Source organism: Panthera pardus, unplaced genomic scaffold (assembly GCF_024362965.1).
Source record: "Panthera pardus isolate Hobbes unplaced genomic scaffold, ASM2436296v1 HiC_scaffold_6, whole genome shotgun sequence".
In the NCBI taxonomy this organism is placed as follows: domain Eukaryota; kingdom Metazoa; phylum Chordata; class Mammalia; order Carnivora; family Felidae; genus Panthera; species Panthera pardus.
Genome location: NW_026526991.1, coordinates 54,949,409 through 54,966,910, shown reverse-complemented (window position 1 = coordinate 54,966,910; position 17,502 = coordinate 54,949,409).

Genomic DNA, 17,502 nt, shown 5'->3' with positions numbered 1-17,502 from the left:
AGCATTTAGACCATTAATGTTTAGAGTGAGTACTGAAAGATATGAATTTATTGCCATTATGTTGCCTGTAGGGTTAGAGTTTCTAGTAGTGTTCTCTGGTCCTATCTAGTCTTTGTTGCTTTTGGTCTTTTGGTTTCTTTTTTTTTTTTCATCACTTCTCCCCTCAGAGAGTCACCCTTAAAATTTCTTGCAGGGCTGGTTTAACGGTCATGAGCTCCTTTACTTTTTATTTGTCTGGGAAACTTTTTATCTCTCCTTCTATTTTGAATGACAGCCTTGCTGGATAAAGAATTCTTAGCTGCATGTTTTTTTCTGATCCAGCACACTGAATATATCCTGCCACTCCTTTCTGGCCTGCCAAGTTTCTGTGTGGATAGGTCTGCTGCGAACCTGGTCTGTCTTCCCTTGTAGGTTAAGGACTTTTTTTTTTCTTGCTGCTTTTTTCTTTCTTTCCTTGCCTGAGAATTTTATGAATTTAACTATGATATGCCTTTTTGTTGGTCAGTTTTTGTTGAATCTAATGGGAGTTCTCTGTGCTTCATGGATTTTGATGTCTGTGTCTTTCCACAGGTTAGGAAAGTTTTCCTCTATGATTTGCTCACATGAATTTTCTACCCCTCTCTCCCTCTTCAACTTCTGGGATCCCTATGATTCTGATGTTATTCCTTTACAATGAGACACTGAGTACTCTAATTTTTATTTCATGCTCTTTTACCTTAGTCTCCCTCTTGTTTTCTGCTTCATTATTCTCTGTTAAGTTTGTTCTCAATATCACTGATTTGCTGCTCTGCCTCATCCATCCTTGCCAGCATGGCATCTATTCAAGATTGCAGTTCAGTTTTAGCATTTTTTATTTCATCCTGACTAGCTTTTATTTGTTTTATCTCCACAGGAAGGGATTCTAATCTACTTTCAACCCCAGTGATTCTAAATTCTGGTTCAGACATGTTGCTTGTATCTGTGTTAAGTCCCTGGCTGTCATTTTTCCTGTTCTTTCTTTTGGGGAGAATTCCTTCGTTTTGTCATTATGAAGGAAGAAAATAACTAAAAACAAAAAAAAATTAAAATTAAAAAATTAAAAACAACACAAAAAAAGCAGATAAAAGATGTTAGGTCCTAGATGTGTTTTGGTCTCGTTGTTGAAAGAAATTTGATAGATTAGAGAAAAAAAGAAGGAAAGATAAGAAAAGAAAAAAGAAAAAAAGGAAAACGTTTGAAAATCTGAAAAAAATGAACACAATAAAATAGAATGAAATGAAATGGTGAAAATAAAATAGAATTTAAAAAAAAATTACAAAGAAGTAAAAAGTATAGTAGAAGAAATTAAAGAAAAAATTTTTTTAATAAAAATGGAAAATAAAAATTAATTTTTCTTTCTGTATTCAAGAATAAGAAAAGGAAAAGGAAAAAAAAATGAATAAAAGGACCACCAAACAGAATGAAATACAATTGAAATTACATCTGGTTGCCTGTAGACGTCAAGCTATGGAGCACTTTACAGTCCTTAAACTAAGCAGAGGGAGAGACTTGTGTTAGTCAAGAGTGCTATTGGCCCAGTTGGGCAGGGTTTAGTGTAATGGCTCCATTCTCCACTAGATGGCGCTGCTTAGCTTACTGGGATGGATTGTTGTGGTGCATGTAGGCATGTATGTGCATGCATAGGAGGGGTGAAAATGGTGTCATCCAGCTACCTAGTCTCTAGAAGGAACTCTATTTTCTCCCAAACTGGCAATCAAGCACCCTTCTTTTGTCTCTGGCTTCCATCCACTCCCCACTTCTACATGCTCTGTGACCAAGGCATCAGACTACCAGGTGGCACCTCCCGCCTGAGCTTTATCTCAGATGCAGCTGTGTTTCCCAACCTCTCACTTGAGGGACTGTGGCTTTGACCCGCTCAGACCCTCTGGGGGAGAGTCTTGTTGAGCAATGGCCAGGTGCTGGGTGGCCCCCAGGAATGTTCACAAGACTGCTCCTGCAGATGCCCACAGACTGTGGCTAGATGCCAACCCGCCCCAGAAAAAGTTTTCAGGATCTTGTTGCTGCAGCGTTTCAGGGTTTATGGAAAATTACAACACACATCTGGCACCAGGCTTCCCCCTTAACATCCCTGTTCCAACACCAGCCAATGTGGTTGTTCTCCAGGGTCTGCTGGGACCTTTGCCTGTGGGGAGACCACACAGCCTCTATCAAATGTCCTACCAGCAGAGAAACTACCACTCCTCATGTGGCCTGTGGACCCCTCAGACCTCGCTCTCTACTCCTGGGGATTCACCCTTCCCACCAAAGCACTGTTAGGTAGCCAGCTATGGAGTTTCATACTCTGTGCTCCCCCTGTTTATAGAGTCTTAATGGAATTTAAACCCTCTCCTTTCTCCTTTCTCCATTTTTTATTGAGTCCCTGTGGCTGTTTCCACTTTTCTACTTTCTCTCCAGCTGCTTTTGGTTGGGGGGGTGCTTTTCCCATATTCTACCCCCATCTCTGTCCTCTCTCCATAAGCCAAAACAGCTCCCTCCCCTCTGCAGCTTCTCCCTCCTCCAGTTCACTTCTCTGCACTGTGTACCTGCCAAGTTCTGTGGTTCAGGTTGTGCAGATTGTTGTGTTAATCCTCAAATCAGTTTTCTAGGTGTGCAAGATGGTTTAGTGTTGATCTGGCTGCATTCAGGGACAGGAGATGCAAAAAAACTTCCATGCTGTTCTGCCATCTTGGTTCCTCCCTCCTAATATGTACAATTTGTATATCATTTATAGATGAGAAAACTGGGATATAGAGAAGTTATATAATTTGAAGCCATTCCACTAGCAAGAGTTGAGCCAAGATTCAAACCAAGGATTGTAGTTCAAAGCAATATGCACTTAATCACTACTCCCTAATATAGTTCTACATAAATGACATGAATCAGGAACATGAGAGTTTTTTAAGTTTATTTTGGTTTGTCTCAAAATATATTAAGCATTAAGGGGACCTGCTTTCTAAACACTGGCATCTTCTCACAAGCTAAACACTCAACACAACTTTTTATTTTAAATGAAAAACATTTATTAGTATGCCTTTAAATAAAACTATTTCTATGGGCACCTGGATGGCTTAGTTGATAAAGTGCCCTACTCTTGTGATGATCATGGTTCATAGGTTCAAGCCCTGTGTCAGTCTCCACACTGATGGTGTGGAGCCTGCTTGGGATTCTCTCTCTCTCTCTTAAAAAAAAATAAAAAAAAACTTTAATAAAAAAGAAAACTGTTTCTAAACCTTTAGGAAATTGTACAATACTTGTTTTCAGAGACAATACGTCTTTGCTTATAGGAAATGCTTGTAAGAAATTATTCAATGTTCACCCTTGAGTCATTTTTACCCTAAAGTATGAATTAAAATTGAGTAAATATTAAAATATTGCTTCAGTTTAGGTAAATGATTTCTTAATGTTGTACTGTACATTTTCTGAATGATGAAAGGTATATCAATAATAGGAGAAAGGATAAAAATAATTCTCAAATAACAACTACCATATATGTTTTATAGTGTTGCATAACAGATGAAAATCATCAAAACCTTTCTAGTTTCCTGTGGAATCAAACTAAATCCCCCCTCCATTGTTTAAATGGACTAGGATTTTGCCTTTATTTTCTTTTCTGGCATTTTATCAAATTATCTTAAAATTTGTTTCCTCTCTTAGATTCAAGACTTTTTCTGAAAACTAAGCTTAGTTATCAAGCTGTTGACCTCTGCTAGAAGAGTATCACAAGTATAGGATATTTGGTCTGGTAGAATTCTAGCAAAAATTCAGTTATATGCTTATGTGCTTACTTCTTGGTTGTCTAACAAAGGATCTGATAGTTACAATACATTTTTTTAACGAATCTTAATATCTTAATATCTATGTGTTTCCTAGATGCTGTGCCTTGCTAAACTGGATGAACTTTCAGTGTTCATCTAAGCACATATGTGTAAATCTCCAGAAACTTACACTTCTTTGGCCATTTATGTTATTTCTATATCACAGCTCTTACTTATCCCCCTTTTATTTTCATCAGTTTTGACAAATTTATGCATTCATTTAACCATATCCCAAACAAGATTGAGGACATTTCCATAAACTCCAGAAATTCTTATATTTTTTGCCAGTTAAACCTCACCTATCACTTTCTCAGACAACCATCTATCTGATTTCTATCCACCATGCACTACATTCAGTGGTGTTTTGACTAAAAAATTATCTCAATCAACAACAACCCTACTTTGTCAAGTTTGCCAATTTTGATAGTATAAATCCTACTACTATGGTGCCATGGCTGATTTTAAGCTACCAAGGTCACATCACACCATTATACAATATTATGTCATTTCTACCTTTCAAATGCAGTATGAGTGTATAAACTCAGCATAGATAAGAAGTGATGAGTTTTGAGTATTTAATATATATTACTTAATTGTAAATTTATATAATTCAAGTTATAATAGTTACTTTGCTCAACTGGATCACAGAAATCCTGAAAATTTTACAGCTGATATGAGCTGATATCAGCCAACTCCAATACAACACTAACAAGATCTGCCTATTCTGTGAAACAAATGTCATATCAATGGAATTTTTCTGTATGTCCTCTTTTGTTCTTTTTGCACATGTAACATGTTTGAGATTCATGCATGTTATTTCATGTATCAGTAGCTTATTGTCTTTTATTGTCAAATGATATTCCATTCTATGAATAGAAAACAATTTGTTTAGCCTTTTACCACTTCATGGATATTTATACTGCTTTCAGATTTGGCTCTTACTAAAAAGCTATGAACATTTATGTGGACATATACTTTTATTTCTCTTGAGTAAAATCCTAGGCATGTGATTGCTGGGTCAGAGGTTAAGGGCTTGCTTAGCTTTGTAAGATACTGCCAAAAAATCTTCAAATAGTTTTATAATTTTACGGACCACCAGCAATGTATGAGAGTTTCAGTTGAATTGCATCCTTGCTAACACTTGGGGTTGCCAACCTTTGTATTTTTTTTTTTTTTTTTGCATTCTAGTGGGTAGGTAGTGGTATTTTATTGTGACTTTAATTGGATTTACACTAATAAATAATTGATACAAAATTTTTCCTTAAAGTGATCAATGTCTCCAACTTGGACCTGAAATGTGGGAAATAAGTTTAAGAATTCTGTATCCTTGCACCTATGGGTTAACAAGGCTTAGGGTGGAAAGCCACCACAGGGTGAAAACGCCCAAGGTTATTTATTAAGTGAAACAAAGCTTAGGGTAGAAAGACACCTCCACAGGACCAAAGCATCTAAGAACAGTTAGAGGCAGAAAGCCGCCACAGGGCAAAGATGCCCAAGTTTAGCTAGTGAAAAGGGTGCCTTGTTAGCCTTCAGGCAGCATTCTTCAGCAATCTCAAACTTTGGAGATAACAGCTACTTGGCTGTATCACGCACAGAGAAACACTGTCCATCTGGCATCTGGCGCCAATATATCTTTGTGCTTTAATCTCAACTTCAAACACTACTTGTCCCCCAAACCCTTCACTTCTTACACACACAAGTTAATGGTCACTAGCTTATTATTTTCTTCTGCACATTCACCACATACATGAAACCTTGAGACCTCAATAAATAGAGATGAAATCTCTGTTTAGGACTCTTTTCTTCTCATGGACATTAGCCTCTCATGTCTGCATCTGCTCTCTTGCTGGACAAGAGAGAACTCCAGTATCATAGTTTGCAACTCTGAGAGGCATTGATGGCAGTCTTAACTCATTGTCTCAGGTTGTTATGGCTGATGGAATTGATACAACTGCCCTGGATTTTCTTCTTGCAGACCAAGGTACAGTTTTTGCAATCACTAATCTATCTTGCCAAATCTTGAGCTTTAATGCATAGGCCAAGTGGAAAGGGTAAAACAGAAATGTAAAGAAAAAGCATTCTAAGGTAGACATTGATGATTTATGGTAATTGTTTTGCTGGTTATCTCCTGGACTCTGAGTGTCAAAGTTGAACTCAGCATTGCATTTTGGTCTCATCCTCCTGTGCGTCTAGCAGATAGTAGCTTTAATTAAATGCTAGATTAGATCCTGTCCTCTTTGGGTCAGATAAATCACCAGCCAATTCACTAGAAGCCAAGATGATACAGAAATAAGAGTGGATATAGTTAAGGAAACGATTACCTGAGGGTCTTGTGCAGTTCTCCATGTATTTTGCAAGTAGAGGCACTTAGTGTCCTTTGTCCTTGGCTATTTTCACAAAGTTATTTGTATTACAAATGGCTTTGAAAAACAGAGATTATATTTGCTTTTGAACATAATATCTATATTTTCAAAGATAGACATTCTTACTATCCAATATAATAGTAATGATATGTCTCCTTCTGAAGTAAAGTAGCTACAAACTTCTTGCTGATAATGAAAGAAGTGAGTTCCCTAAGCTTAGGGTTCTTCTCCTGTACCACAGTCCGCTGCATGTACAGCTGTCAACTGGCCCTCTCTGAGGTGCTTTTTAGGAAATGACGCTCAGAGAGCCAATGCAAAAAACTGCTAATATTCTGGCTGCTCTTCTTGTTATTATTAATAAACTACCCTTCACCACTGACCCATGAAACTGTGGCAGCCTAACTTATAAGCTTGTAAGAAGGGTGAAATCTCAGACCTCTACAGTTCTTGACTGTGTCCAGAAAATCTAAGTAAAGGAATGGTCATAGTTGTGCTATTTGTTAACGACTAAAACAAAGGACCTATTAAAAGGATAATCAATTTTTTATTTATTTATTTTTGAGAGAAAAAGAGCACAATCAGGGGAAGAGCAGAGAGAGAGGGAGACACAAAATCCAAAGCAGGCTCCAGGCTCTGAGCTGTCAGCACAGAGCCCGATGTGGGGCCTGAACCCACAAGCTGTGAGACCATGACCTGAGCCAAAGTCAGACACCCAACCAACTGAGCCACCCAGGCAACCCAAGGATAATCAATTTTAAAAAAAATCATTGTAGTATATCTATACACCAAATACTATAGAGCTATACCTGCATGGATATAAAAATTAAAGAAGTAATAAAACCAATAACATGGATGAATCTCAAGTAAAATATGTTGTATGATAGAAGCCACACACAAAATAATACATGCAACGTAATTTTATTTTGTAGCATATAAGAATGAGTAAAATTTATTAGTGACAGATGTCAGGATAGTATTTATGAAGGAAAGTTAGGTATTGACTCAGAAGGGGCATGAAGCAAGATTCTGGAGGAGCAGGAAATGTTCTAGGATATACTTTCATATATATGTTAATATACAAATGGAAAGATAGATTTGTGATTAAGAATGGTATACTCTTGTTATTTTACTGTTATATGGTATACTTTAATTAAAACATTTTTAAATTATTTAAACCTTAGAGTGACTTTTCTTAGTAAGCTATGGCCTGCAATATTGAGGAAATACTTAATATTGCAAGAAACTTGAGAGAAGTTATTTTGCTGAGGTAAACATGATATCTCTTGTCTGATAATATCCCTGACTATACTTTATGAAAAAAAGAAAGAAAGATCACAAAATTCCAAATAACAGTTTACCTAAGACTTTATTTGAAAATTATTAAAATTAGTTTAGATAAAAAAAATATTTTAGAGCAAGTATAACATTGAATTTCTAAGATATGTATGTATATCTCTTTTCCCTAATTATCTATTACTTATTTAATTGCTTATATTAATTATTGCAGGTGAAGGTAATTTTAGCTTAGTTTCAAAAACTCAATGCATTATTTTTCAAGTATCCTTTATGTGTCTGCTTCATCCCAATCAAAAGGCAGATGCTATACTCAGATATAGCTTTCTGATACTACTTTCCAATAAAAGGAACCAGAGCTCCTTGGTGAAATGGTTGATTCTAGGACTGGAGTGAAGGACATACAGGATGAACCTGACTACCATTTAATATTTAATAGCAGAAAGTAAGGAAGTGTTCAGAAGGAAAAAAAAAAAGATCCACATGATAAATGTATTAGTCTGCTAGGGCTGCCATAACAAAATACCCGGCTGGGTTTTTCGTGTGTGTGTGCGCACGTGCGCGCGTGTGTGTATGTTTTAATATTTACTCATTTTTGAGAGAGAGAGAGAGAGGGAGGGAGAAAATGAGTGGGGGAGGGGCAGTGAGCAAAGGGGACAGAAGATACAAAGCAGGCTCTACACTGACAGCAGAGAGCCCGATGTGGGGCTCAAACTCATCAACCGCGAGATCATGACCTGAGCCTAAGTCAGAGGCTCAATTGACTGAGCCACCTGGGTGCTCTCAGGCTGGGTTTTAAACAACAGAAATTTATTTTCTCTAGAGGGCTGAAGTCAAAGAACAAAGTGCCATTAGGGTTGGTCACTGGTAAGAAGACCTCTCTTCCTGGCTTATAAAGAGCCAACTTGTTACTACTGTGTTCTAACATGGCCTTTCCTGTGTATGCATATGGAAGAGAGAGAGAGAGAGAGAGAGATAAAGAGAGATAGAATACTTTCTGGTATCTCTTCCTCTTTATTTTTATTTTTATTTTTATTTTCATTTTTATTTTTATTTTTTATTTTAGAGAGAGAGAGAGTGTGAGTCAGGGAGAGAGGCAGAGAGAGAGAGAGAGAGAGAGAGAGAGAGAGAATATGAATGAATGAATCTCAAGCAGGCTTCATGCTCAGCATGCATCCTGACGCTGGGCTCTATCCCACAACCCTGGGATTGTGAGTCGGGAGCTGAAATCAAGAGTCGGACATGGCTGAGCCACCCAAGTGTCCCTCTTCCTCTTTTTACAAAGACACAATTCTATTAGATTAGGGTTTCAATGTATGACTTTTGGAGGGACACCATTCAGTCCATGAAATGGGTGTATATCAAAGGGACACAGATCAACAGAAAAGGCTCCAAAGGTCAAAGGTGGAGCAAATTGAACAACAAAATAAATAACACTGATATTTATCAGAGAATCCATATGTTGTATATATATATGAGTGAGTAAATAAGTAAATACAGAGTATAGTCAATTATGTAGATACTCTGTCCTCAAGGAGAAGGAGTATAACTCCCCACTCCTAAAACATGGGCTATACATGGTGACTTCCTTCCAAAGATTACACTGTGGGAGACAGAGGTAATAACTTCATTGTGGAGAAAACTGATAAATACTATCTTATCCAGATGTACAAGATCAAAGTCAATAGTGATAAGTCATGTTGATAATACGTTCTTTTGACATGATATAATGAAAAAGGTACTTTATCTCTGTGATCTTCCTCTTCCTCCCCAAAACATGTAACCCCATTTTAATCATGAGAAAAACAGACAAATTCCAATGGAAGGACATTCTACAAAACACCTAACCAGTATAACTGAAAACTGTCAAGGCCATCATGAACAACGAAAGTGTGAGAAACTATCATAGCCAAGAGAGCCTAAGAAAACATGACAACTAAATGTAATATGGCATACTGGACTATATTACAGAAAAACAACAACAAAAAGTGTGTTATGGAAAAACTAAAGATATCTCAACAAACTGGATATTAGTTAGTTAGTACTAATGTATCAATGTTGGTTCAATTATGACAAATATATTACTCTAATTGACTCTTAGGGAAACTGCATATGGGCATGGGTATGGAAACTCTAGGTGCTATGCTCACAACTTTTCTGTAAATCTAAGACGAATATAAATAAAAAGTTTATTTAAATTAAAAAAAATTATCACACATCCTCAGAGAGAGAAATTAGCAGACTTCTGAGGCACATGGCTATTACCAGTTTTAAATGTTTTCAAATTTAACAATTTTTTGTAGTTATGTTGTTTTTGTCTCTCACATTTTTGATTAGTCTTTAATCAATTTTCAAGGTCCCTTAGGAGCACAGTCAGTATCTAATTAATTTGATGTAGTGATAAGTCATCCATGGGTCATTTTCTCTTAGCAACTCTTCATTATTGGTGTTTATACACTAATTCATATTCTGCTTATAGACAATATTTACTATGAGGAAAAAAATCAACTGGCTTCATACTAGACTACGGGATTTCACCATAACAAGTACCAGAGTTCTATATACATGTTGTAGAATTATTAAAAAAAAGACTTATTTTAAGTGATTAATGCCTCTTCCTAAAAATTCAAATACAAATGACTTGCTATTTAATGTCTCATAAGCAAAATATTATTCCAGCAAATAGGAAAATTAGATCTTGATCATAATACCTTATAAATTGGGAGTACGTTTTGTGTTTTTTTTTTTTTTTTTTTTTACTAAACTTTCAAATTATTATTGCTTAGTCTGAAAACACATTGGCATTAAATCTGGCTTAAAATTATCAAATTTGCAGAATGACAGAACCAGCCAGTTGTCATTTAATAATTTTGTCAAATATGCACATTACTAAAGAGTTTATTCCATTGGCCTATAAGAAATGGATATTTCAATTTAAGATAAAAATGTGAAGATTAGTTATTAATGTTAATATTCCTGAGAAATTTTGATACTCTAAAAATAAATTTAGTGTTAATAATTTTGATAGGTTCATATGTTATATAGTTTTCTATCACTACCCATGTCAAATGAAAATCAGGACATAAATGGACTAAATTGTTAATAATTTTTTAATTGAATTTTTAACCTGTATCATTAATCTTTTTGGCAATTTCATGGAAGTATATACCCTAATAAACCTTTTTTCCTTATGAGAACTCATGAATGTAGAACTACATTCCCTTTTTTATTTAATAAAGCTACACGTATACATGAATAAAACTTCAAAATAGAAGTGTGAATACATACCTGGAAATAAAATTTTAATCTGATTTCCACTGAAAGAAGTATAATCTGCACTTGGCCTGCCTGCTCTTAAGCCAACCATTTAATGAAACATATAATCATATCAAAAAATAATTTAGCATGCAAGACAGGCAGGAATGGCGGGGGGTGGGGTGGGGCGGTTTGTTTTTATTTTTCCAAATGAATATTTATAATATTTTGCTGGAAGAGATTGCTAAATCAATGTGTGGTTTATGTATCCATTCCAAACATTAGGTATTAAAACAGAATTTTCAGGAGGAAAGAATATGGTAGGAGGAAGAGATATTTGACTGATACGGGTTTTCCAGATAACTCAGAATTGAATTTTTTCTTTATCTGCTATTGTAGTGTTATATTACCTCAAATTCCATTATATGAATAAAAGTAGGTATCCAACAAAATATAATGAAGTCTATAGACAGAAATTGCATTGCAGTAATCATTCTAGAGATGCTATTAGACACACCACTGACTTTTTAAAAAAAATCTTATGAGACCCATAAAGGGCAGCCTTTGTTTAATAGCAACTTTTGACATTTATTACTTTGCTTCTTACCATTCTTTTTCTCTTCAGTTTATTAAATTATAAGTGTATCATCTATTTTTTCGAATACTGTGTTATCACGAATATTCTAAGTGGTTCTTATTTCCTCTGTGCTAAATGCACAGTGTTCTAATACAGTGTCCTTGAATAATGAAGAGAATGTTTGTGTCTGTATGGCTAGTATTTCCCATAATGGCAGTAAGCTTTTCTATTCAGTGGAAGATAAGCTGTAGCTTAAAAATTAAAAACAAAAAACAAAAACAAAAAACAAAATCGAAGTGTGTATGTGCGTGGCCCTCCAGTGCTTATGTGTTCTTGTTTGAGTGTGAATAAATGCATGCATGTCCTTGTGTGGTGGGAAAACATGTACACACATCATCTATATGAGATTTACTGTCTAATAATCAATCTGATTTTTTTCTAGTTATAGGATACTAGTTTGTTGTGTTTCCTGAGAATATTTTTTCCTTTTAGAAGATAGAAAACTTCAAGTAGTTATCGAATAAACTTTATATACTGTATTTATTTAAACATAACCTCAGGGTTTTATCATCTTACTTAAAAAACAAGCTGAAACTTAGAAACGGATGACTTGGCCTTCTCTCTCTTTGTCTCATTCCTTTTTTTTTATTGTTTTTAATGTTTATTTAGTTTTGACAGAGGGAGACAGAGCATGAGTGGGGCAGGGGCAGAGAGAGAGACACACAGAATCCAAAGCAGGCTCCAGGCTCTGAGCTGTCAGCACAGAGCCCGACAGGGGGCTCAAACTCACAGACCATGAGATCATGACCTGAGCTGAAGTCGGACGCTCAACCTACTGAGCCACCCAGGCGCCCCTCTTTGTCTCATTTCAATTCAAAATGCTTTTATCTATTAACGGCCAGTAAATCTCAGAACACTCTTCTTTGCAATTTGAACTGTTTTTTCCTATCATAATGCTGCTTTCTTTGAGCACAATGAAAATCACTGCACTTGTCCCATGTCATGTTATGAGACAGGCTTACTGCATTTGTACAGCATGTTTAGTGCTTTTAAGAAAGTTTGCCGTGGTTCCAGGAGAAATATTGGCATGGAAAGCAATTTACTATTTTGTTTGATGAAAGTAGGTTGAGATCTTTTGACACAGTTTTTGCACTACATCAGATTGCCTCACTTTGAAATTAATTTAAATCAATTTAGTTGGCAGACTGTGACACTCTATGATTTCATTTATAATTGAGAGTCATATATTGCTTTTATTTTGAGGAACTCAAAATGTCTCATAGTCTCAGGTATTTAATATTATTTGATATGTTAAAATATTATTAAAAAAAGTAGAGAAATGTAGGTAGAGATTCATCAATTGATTGCTCAAGTAATTTAAAAAGCCAGTTTGTAATCAACAAAATTTTATTGAGTACCTGAATATGTTAGGCAATTTTCTAAGTGTACAAATGGAATTGGGAATTAAGTTGATGAAAAGTCCTACCTTAAATGGATTTTAGATTCTAAAGGGACAGAAAATAAATAAACAAAATAATTACTGTAATTTCATTATTCCCAGAGTTCTTTTTCTTGACTTCCCTTTGCAAAATTTAATTATACTTTTCTCTCAAATTTTCAAAATTATTAACCAAACATATTGAATTAATTAAGTTCCATAGCAAATTTAATGGTGGAAAACAAGACAGAGTAGAATTAATGAAATTATGCAGATTCAGTCATTCAATCCAGTGCCATCAAATGCTGTTCTTGCATTTTAGATACTTTATACATTTCTTTCAATAAGGTATTTTTTTCAGTCTATAAAACTGTATCTGAAAAAATATGGACTTCTCTATTAACTCCAGTTATGTGATTTTTGCTTCACGTATAAAATTTTATGTCATGATTCACTTCATATCTTAGCTTACATATTTCAATTAGTGACTTCAAAACAAACATTTTTAAGGTCTCAGGAAGACAAGTATTTTGTGAAATCTAAGTTATCTTTAAAGTGGACAAATTTAGCGGCAGCTGGGTGGCCCAGTTGGTTAGGCATCCAGCTTCAGCTCAGGTCAAGATCTCACGGCTTGTGAGTTCAAGCCCCGCGTTGGGCTCTGTGCTGACATCCAGGAGACTGGAGCCTGCTTCTGATTCTGTCTCCCTATCTCTCTGCTCCTCCCCTGTTGACTCTGTCTCTCTCTCTCAAAAATTAATAAACATTAAAAAAAATTATAAAGTGGACAAATTTAGTATAGCTTGAATGTTCTATTTATGCATCCCTTGTAGAATCTTCCACAGTTATTCAAATCAGAATTCTTCCAGTTTGGCTGGTGTAGTGGATATTCAACTGAAATTTAGGAAGCTTGAGGTAAGACATTTATATTATTCTGGCCTTGACTTTCCCTGTGTTAAATACGGCCACTATAGTAGGTGATATATAAGGTCCTTTCCCAAACCAAACCACTCAAGCTACGCTGGTGAAACAGTTCCATATCTGGGCATTCTGTGTTGGAGCACCCTCACTTTGACCACTGAAATTCCCAAAATGAACAACCTCAAGTTAACTTTAAAAAGTGGCTTCCATAAGAAATATACATAAGCCAAAACTGAGAAGCTTGGAAGAGAGATTTGTTTGAGTAGAGAACCCAAAAAAGAGCAGAGAGCAAAAGTCTTCCCTTGATTCTGAGCTAACTCTGTTGATTCTTGTTCTGGTTCCCACTTCTTTCAAATATCCACTTTCTAACACTCATTGCCAGCAAGCCTGGCATTGTAACTGGTAATAGTTAACATTTGAACTGAGATGTACTCAAGAAAAAAGTATTTTCCTGTTTATAATTCAAGACATCTATTAAAAAGTTGTCTTCATCATAATTTTACTTGTCAACATGATCTGATCATTGAAGAAAATGCTAAAAAAATGTTAAAATAATATGACAAAATGATGTATAAGTTTAAATATATATCCATGAGGAATCAATGAAAAACCTGAATTATTAAGTCTACTGGTAAAAAAATTTGGAGAAAATGATGTTGCTTAGTGCAAGATAGTTCTATGAAAGAGTGATGTTTTTTATTTTTTTAAGTTTATTTATTTATTTTGAAAGAGAGAGGGAGAGTGTGAGCAGGGGAGGGGTGGAGAGGGAGAGAGAGAGAGAGAGAGAGAGAGAGAATCCAAAGCAGGCTCACACTGTCAGTGAGGAGCCCAATGTGGGGCTTGATCTCATGAACCATGATTTCATGACCTGAGCCGAAATCGAGAGTCAGGTGCTCAACTGACTGAGCCACCCAGGTGCCCTGAAAGCATGGAATTTTTTAATGAAATAATATTTTTGCTTATTGTCAGAAAAAAAACTGTAAAAGACTTGGGAATGGTTCAAAAAGATTATTTCATTGAGTAACTAGGTGCCCTAAAAGGTACCTGTCTGGAATCGTGTATACCTTTTATTGTCTTTGATCTATTGTATCACTCTATAAATTACAGAAAACTGAAAATAATGCATATTAGGTGTGTTCACAGAAAATAAAATTGTCTCCAGTGTACTAATTACATCCTGTGGACAGACCTGTTTGCACTACATGTAAATTAATTTCAGTATTCCTTTTCTGCCTATGTGTATGTGCTATTTTAACTTTCCTTTGGGCACTTAAAATATTTTGTTGATCCTTTCATTAATTGTGTAAAGTAGCATCTTTTACATCTGTTTATTTTATATCATTGTGAGTCATTTTACCATTTTTATTCTTTAGTGGTGTTTAAGCATTTGTGTTGACAAAAAACAGATCAATAAGGATAATGAGATGTTTTTGGTCTACCTTTCCCTTATTTTTAAAAATTCTCTTTTTACTAGGAAGGTTCAGAAAGGTACCAATCATTTGATGGCATGTCTCATATAAGTTGCCTTGCTGTATATATGATACACACACACACACACACACACACACACACAAACATACATACTTCATAGTTCAAGTGTGGCTTATATGATTTATGTATATTTTCTACAATATGTTAATAACAAAGATGTTCCATGCCCCCCAGGAAAGACACAGCTATGACCAGACATCATTTTTTATCTACAAAGGCTCAGTAATCTCAGAAATCAAATCTAAAAATGTATTAGTTGGTCTTGCTTGTAATTATAAAAATAAATCAATTTAGTGGGAAATAAATTTTCAAAAGATTATAGGTAATTCTCTTTATTTTTTTGGTAGGAAGGTAGTCTTCAATTATTGATATGCATCGGTTGCCAGCTACCTGATTTTAGTTATGATGTGGCATCCCCTGGCTTCATGCCTAAACTAATATACCTATATTTACTAGGATGGCTGTTCTCAATTCCTATAGATGCATAAGACCAAAATAAATATGCAAGGCATCACAGGACAAAGGAACTCAAATTGGCTCTATTAGCCTTACAGTCTATCCAAAAGCATAAACAAGGCTAGGTCTCTGTTAAATTATTGATAACCTGCTTCAGCCTCTACTAATTCTTTTCAATGAAGAAGTAAACATTCACGTAAAAGGCTATAAAAATGGTCAATTAAGTCAAACTACTTGCCTGGTAGCTGTTTTCCCTACGTAGGTCTAAATCATGCACATATATAATTTTGAGTTTATTGCATTTCCTTAATTTATAAATAGCCATTAAAATCTTTTTAAACAATTTAGATATAATAGGTGTCCTTTGTTATTTTTTTGTTTGTTTTTCTGAATCTGCATGAGGAAACAGTGTATGTTAATTTTTCAATATCTGTGATAACCTCATAAATTATTTTTTATAATTATGGGGCTTATTAGTAGCAGGTAGAAATTTTTGTGTGTTTAATCTCAGAAAGAATTATTTGAACAAAATTATTTGTTACGATGTAGTGCAATTAAAATTGCATCTTTAGTCTATGCTCTATAGAAAAGAACGGTCTCTTAGCTTCAAAAATATCAAGGAATAATACAACAATATTATTGTTTCATACTGTAATGGCAAAAGCATGAAGATTACAGTTAGTATCTTTGATTTATATGGCTTAGGAAAATTAATATGTACATGTAAAAATTAATACCTATGGTCACTCATGTTTTACTTTGGGAAGAGAGACTCTAGGAGGATTTATAATTAATGTTCGCTGTGATCTGAATGTTTGTGTCCCCCCCAAAATTCATATATTGAAATCCTAACTGCCAATAATGATAGTATTAGGATTTGGGCCTTTGGAGGTTGATTAGGTCATGAGGGTGGAGCTCTTCCTGTGGAGAGGGTTCCAGAGGGGTCTCTAAACCTTTCCACTATAGGAAGATACAACTAGAAGGTGTACTGGCTAAGAAACAGGAAGGGGACCCTTACTAGATGGTATCATGCTGACATCTTGATCTTGGAGTTCCCAGCCTCCAAAACTGTGAGCAACAAAATTTAGTTTTTTATAATCTACTCAGTAGTATTTTTTTTATAGCAGCCTGAACAGACTAAAACAATGACATAGACATGTAGCATAATATGAAGGTTGTAATTTAAAAACTTACCAATTATATATATAATGTATATAACATGTATATTTTGTCACTTTGTTGCATCAGTAAAATCAAATGCACATATTTTCTCTAAATCCTAGGAATTTTTGAAAGTTGAAGCTTCCATAACCTTTAGGAAAGTGTTTCTGATTTTTCAATTGTAATAATTTTAGCTCCAGACTTTTTGGAATTGTGAACATTCCCTGGAAAGCTATTCAAGAGGAGAGGTGGACAGTGAACCAGGTTTAGTCAGATAAATACTTTTACTAAAGTCCACTGTAAGAAAACTATGAAAACAAGAAGACTACGGATGCCTCTCACTAACTCACTTCCATAGCTATAATATCCTGTGCCCAATGTCTAAACCAGTTAAGTTACCCATTAATATGTGCAGAGGATATTTACTGTTGATCAACTATCATTTCCAATTTGCTAGCAGGAATGACCATTACCTATACCATTAATGTCTGTGGACAGAAATTTATCTGATGACTTATCCATCTTATCCATAAGATGTCCCTTACCCCCACTCCTAAAACAGCAAAGTCTATAAATACAAGTTGAATAAGTAAAGAAGCCACTTAGGAAGAAACTCAAATACTTTTGAGATTTTTCTGAATTAAAAGAGGTGTTCATGACACCAAGTTATAAATACAATACATAAAACATATCTGAATGGCATAATGTTGGTAAATT